The following is a 6,000-nucleotide window of genomic DNA, read 5'->3' on the forward strand; positions in this document are numbered from 1 at the left end:
TGTCAGCTACTTTCGTGAATAAAATCGTTGTTTGTCAAACACTGGATTAAATTCCTGACTTCACGCAAATCAGGCGTTAAGTTCATTTATTTCATCAGTTGCAAAAGTAACGAGATGGTTTTGTCGCATTACTTTTATTTATTAAACGTTTTACGTTGAAAGAATGTACAAACCGAAATAAAATATGTTTACGAATTCAGTAAATGTTGACTAAATTTCCATCATGTTGCCTTTTCAGAAGTAAAGCGTCTGATATATTTTCCCTATACCATAATTTCCCTATATCATAATCTGTTGCCTTGGCCTTTTAAGTTTTGAAATTACTTTTCAAAATCAAATATTCTGTAAGCAGTGACGCGTTAGAATTTGAAAAAGATCACTTGCGTATTTATAAAGAAATACACTTAAACCTATATCAGAAGTCACCTGTATTAAGCTATCACCTGTCTAAAACAGATAATTTATCAAGGTCTCTTGCTTAAAAGTAAAGTAGAAATAAACCCCAGGAAACAGGTACCTGCCACAAAAGACCAACATTCCCTCTTCTCAGAGGTGACTGCCCAAGATAGGATTCTGCTTTATATAGAAGTATGATCTTCTCCAAAAGGTTAAACAGTAATCTTTAAAAAGTGACTGGTTACACTGGTCAACAGTGAAATCATTACTGACTTGAAAAGGCCCTAATCTGTAGTATTTTGGTGTGCCGAACACGAATATAACCGTGAAAAATTTGTATTGGCTCTCGTTTTGAAGATATTCATATACCTCATTTTCTATGTTTCACTGTGTAAATTCCTCCAGTAGGACTGCAGCAACATCCGGAATAATGATGTAACATTGCATAATACCATCATGCTCACATCATCCACAGTTGATTGCATCATTTTCTGATGCACTGCAATACTAATGCCATGCGGCTGCTGAAGTAAGTTGACGTCAGCAGTGTACTATACATGTGTAGGCCTATTATACTAATGCCAGGCGGCTGCTGAAGCTGACGTAAGCAGTGTACTATATAAAGCCCAATCAGATAGGTTCAGCATTTAAAATATTTTAGACGTTGTGCTAGACAGTTCAAGCTACTGTTACATAAAACTTATTATTTTATCCATTTACGTACAATAAAGAACAGTAATGCCTCGAAAGTGTGTTAATACCGCGGACAATTTTTGCTATATTTGTGGGGAAGTGACATTTGCCAACCAGAAGAAAAGTATCAATTCTCAAGTGAAGAAGGCATATCATCTTTACTTCGGATGCAAGGTTGGTGACCAAGACAAGCCTTGGGCTCCGCATATATGCTGTGCTACATGTACAACACAGCTTTCACAGTGGTTGAATTGCAAAAGGTCATCAATGCCGTTTGCAGTCCCAATGGTGTGGAGAGAGCCAAGCAACCACCTAAATGACTGTTACTTCTGCTTGGTTCCTCCTCTTTCCGGCGGAATAACGAAGCGAAAGAAGTCGAGAATAGTCTACCCAAACATTCCGTCTGCATTGAGACCAGTTCCACATGGTGAGGGACTTCCTATTCCAGAACCTCCAGCAGAATATTCTCTGGATTCATCTGACGAAGACAAAGGTGAGTCGACCTGTTCTTCTCCTGGTCCATCAGCATGCAGTGATCCAGATTTTCACTGTGGTGCATCATCAACCCCACACAGAATAACACAGGAAGAACTAAATGACCTGATTCGTGATTTGGACTTATCAAAGAACAAGGCAGAATTGCTAGGATCAAGACTCCAACAATGGAATCTTCTAGAAGATGATGTCACAATTACTGCATATCGAAAGCGCCACCAGCAATTGGAGCCTTTCTTCAGAAAGGAAAGTAATCTGATATTCTGTTCCGATATTGAGGGCCTCATGAATGCTTTAAAAATCACTCATGACCCACAAGAATGGAGACTATTTGTGGACTCTTCGAAACTGAGTCTCAAGGCTGTGCTTTTGCACAATGGAAACATTCTTCCATCTATTCCAGTAGCGTATGCTGTCCACATGAAAGAGACATACGATAACGTAAGGCAGCTACTGAATTCCATTGAGTATAACAAGTACAGCTGGCACCTCTGTGGTGATTTGAAGGTAGTTGCCCTTTTAATGGGACTGCAGCAAGGATATACAAAATACATGTGTTTCTTATGCGAGTGGGATAGCCGAGCAAGGGAAATGCACTACATGAGGAAGGAATGGACTCACAGGCAGAATGTAGCCATTGGAGAGAAGAATATCCAACACCCAGCTCTGGTTGAGGCTCAGAAAATCTTGCTACCACCCCTTCACATCAAACTAGGTTTGATGAAGAACTTCGTGAAAGCCATTGACCGGACTTTGCCAGCATTCCGATACCTGCATGAAAAATTCCCTCGACTCAGCGAAGCAAAGATTAAAGAGGGAGTTTTTGTGGGTCCTCAGATTCGAGAGCTTTTCAAAGATGATCGGTTCAACAACTTGCTGGAAGGTGACGCGAAACAAGCATGGAATGCTTTTCGCCTAGTTTCTACAAACTTCCTCGGAAATATTAGGGCAGAAAACTATAAGGAACTAGTAGAAGACATGTTGATGAAGTATAAGAAACTTGGCTGCAATATGTCTCTAAAGATTCACTTCCTTCATTCCCATTTGGATTTCTTTCCTAGCAACTGTGGTATTGTTAGTGATGAACACGGCGAACGTTTTCATCAAGATATCGCAACAATGGAACAAAGATACCAGGGAAAATGGTCCACTACAATGCTGGCTGACTACTGCTGGACACTCCTCAGAGATGCTCCCGAACAGCTGTACAAGAGACAGGCGAAGAAATCTAAGATGTAGTCAATGACTTGATTTTTTATAGGTAGGCTATTACAGTTGACCTTTTACTATTGGAATGCATTTCGTTATGTAAACATTAATTTCTTGCAGATTACAAAAAAACTAGAGCCAATTTTGCAATTTGACTGTCATATTCGTGTTCAGCACATAAAAATTGATAAGAATTGACTAATTTTATTTCAGTAACATGACTTTTGTAAAAATTTGTTGTCCAGTGTTACTTTCTTAACACTTTACTTTTGCTTCGTGTGAGATGAACAACCATAGTTGCAGAGTATGGTTTGTAAATTGTAGAATATGATTTGTAAATTGACAGATTAATAATAATAATAATAATAATAATAAACTATCTTTAACGAGGATAACACACTTGGTCATGACTGACCCATCTGCCATGTGGTCCTCAGTTTTTGTAATAAAATAATAAAAATAGAAGTTCATGTACATAACCATATATCGTCGCACACTCATTCGTACATAATTGACATGAATGACTATGTGTGACTATACTGGGAAACATACAAATATATATCAATTATGGATATGATTTTAAAGTTTTCTATTCAGAGCTTTTAATATATCATTCCAGCTGGTCTAGAAAGAATTTCTTTAATGATAATTTAAAAGAAGCAAGGGATGTTGAATTACGTATCTTCATTGGTAAGGAATTCCATACAGTAGGTGCTGATACAGAAAATGAGCCTTTGTAATGATTGGTTTTCGACCAAGGAATCTGGAGATCGTTGTTTGTCGTCGATCGGAGATTACGCTCAGTATTTGATGATCTTAGTTCAATTATGTTAGAGATATAATCTGGAGAAAGACCGTTTAAAGACTTGTATGTCATGATTCCTTTAAAATAAAGAATACGTTTTTGTATAGGTAGCCATTTCAGACGTGAAAACAAAACATTTGAGGGAGTCATAACAGGAAGTTTCAGTATTATTCGGGCTGCCCTTTTCTGGAGTCTATCAATTCTGGACAGATTATAATTTGAGAGTTGAGGTCAATATTAAAGTCTCCCATGATAATTACTTCATTATTGGAAGATAAAGCAGCCTCTAACTCGTGTTCAAATTGGTCAGTCCGTGAGGAGAGGGAGTTTGGGGGTCGGTATGCTGAGCAGATATAGAGTGATTTGCTATTGAGGAAACTTAACTCGATCCATATTGATTCGATAGTAGAATTTTCAAAATCTGTTTTTCTCTTGTATGTTAAGTTATTTGAAACGTACATGACTATCCCTCCTCCTATGCCTTGTGGTCGATCTCGTCTTTCCAAAGAAAAGTTGCTAATAGAGATAGCTCTGTTAGGTACATTACAATCTAGAAACGTTTCGCATAGTCCAATTACTGCAAGGTTGGGTTCATTTTGTATCGTTAGTCTTAGTTCATCGATCTTTGGTAAGATGTGTCTTATATTGATATTGATAAGTTGCAAACCTTTCTTTTTCAGACCAAAGGATGTACAGTTTAAATTTTTCTTAGTTGTTGTAGGAATGAAGACAGATTTATTAGTTATTCCAGAATCCGTAGGAGAGACCTCATAACCTTGGCATGTACAATTAGAATTTGCACTTTGAACAGAGATGCCGTCGGAACAAATATCTCCAAAAACATGATACTTATTATTGGTTGAGGTGTATATATAATAATCATTGTATCTAGATGGACATACCTAATGGTTATAATTATAGTTTGGTATGCCACGTCTGTCATGTGCGTACTGTTGTATGATCGAAGTGTCACTTTTCCAAGGCCTTGTGTAACGTTCGAGTCTGCCTCGATAACCATGCCATGTATTCTGTGTATTATGTTGATGAGTCTGTTCCCACCCATTTCGGATGTAGAATGATTTGTAAATTGACAGATTAATACATGTGAGATGAACAACCATGGATGTAAAGTGATTTGTAAATTGACAGATTGATGCATGTGAGATGAACAAACTTGGCTGTAGAATATGAATTATAAATTCACTTATTGCTACTTGCACGTGTTTTAAGAGAGAGAGAGAGAGAGAGAGAGATGAAAACCCCCTGAAAGTTTGGTAAATTAAGTTAAAACCTGAAAAGTTGGTACATTTCTTGTTTGTTTTCTTTCATTGATAACTGTCCCGTTTGGCAGTCATTAGAAATTGTGGATCATTATTGGTCTTTTCGTCTTGAATTCTCCTAATAAATTTTGTCTTCTTCTATTCTAGAGTTTTAGAACATCGGTAAAAACAACTTCTAATCTCTTATTCATGTTTAAAAAAACTGGAATGTCAGCAGTGTTAAAGTTATGAATTTTAGTTTTGTATTAAAGTATATACAAGTCAGGTGTGGGCTGGGAGTAGAGCCGGGACATACATCTTGCTCTACAAAACACTGATTGTTGTTGTTTCTGTTGTTGCTGTCGTATTCAGCGTTTTTTTCTTCTTTCTTTCTTCTTCAACATTTGACTGATATTTCAATACTGCCAACGGTTTGACGTTAGGATGATTATGTTCACAGTTAAATTAAGTGGATTTGATCATCGGAAAATAACTGCGGTATCATGTATGCGAAATTAAACATTAGAAGGTGGTGGTGGTGGTGGTGGTGGGAGCATTCCAGTTATTGGCCCTAGATATAGAGGGTAAAAAAAGATGCAGAACAAGAAAATCACGTAAAACGTTGTCAATTTGGCTGGATTTTTTTACTCGCCCTGCACAACTTTAGAACAAAAAACAATAGAGAAATAATCGGAATACTTTTGCAATTTTTTATTTAAAGATGCTTCACATGTACGTGAGTGTGTATGTACGAGCTTTTCTCAAAATGTGTCAAGAGAGGGAAAATATAGAATAAGTATTTAACAGTAGCATGCGAAGAAATTCTTTCCGCCCCGGCAAAACCTAATTACGGAGACCTCTCCCAATAAAAAATTGTGTAATGGGAATCTTGCCTTCCCCCATCCCCCATACCGACACCCGCAGGAGTTGATTGGGCGTTTGGTACGCCATTGCAAGCCTTCAGTAAAATAACATAGCATTTACTTTAATTTATTCTTATAAGGTTTTTAAAATGACATTTCGATCAATACTTACTTGAAAATCAAATGATTGTGAAAGAAGATATCTCTTCGTTAATAAAATAATAAAAACCAAAGGAATATACGAAATCGTCAAAGTCTAAAAATGCAACAAATTAATAAA

Source organism: Sinohyriopsis cumingii, chromosome 3 (assembly GCF_028554795.1).
Source record: "Sinohyriopsis cumingii isolate HCF-2022 chromosome 3, ASM2855479v2, whole genome shotgun sequence".
Classification (NCBI taxonomy): Eukaryota; Metazoa; Mollusca; class Bivalvia; order Unionida; family Unionidae; genus Sinohyriopsis; species Sinohyriopsis cumingii.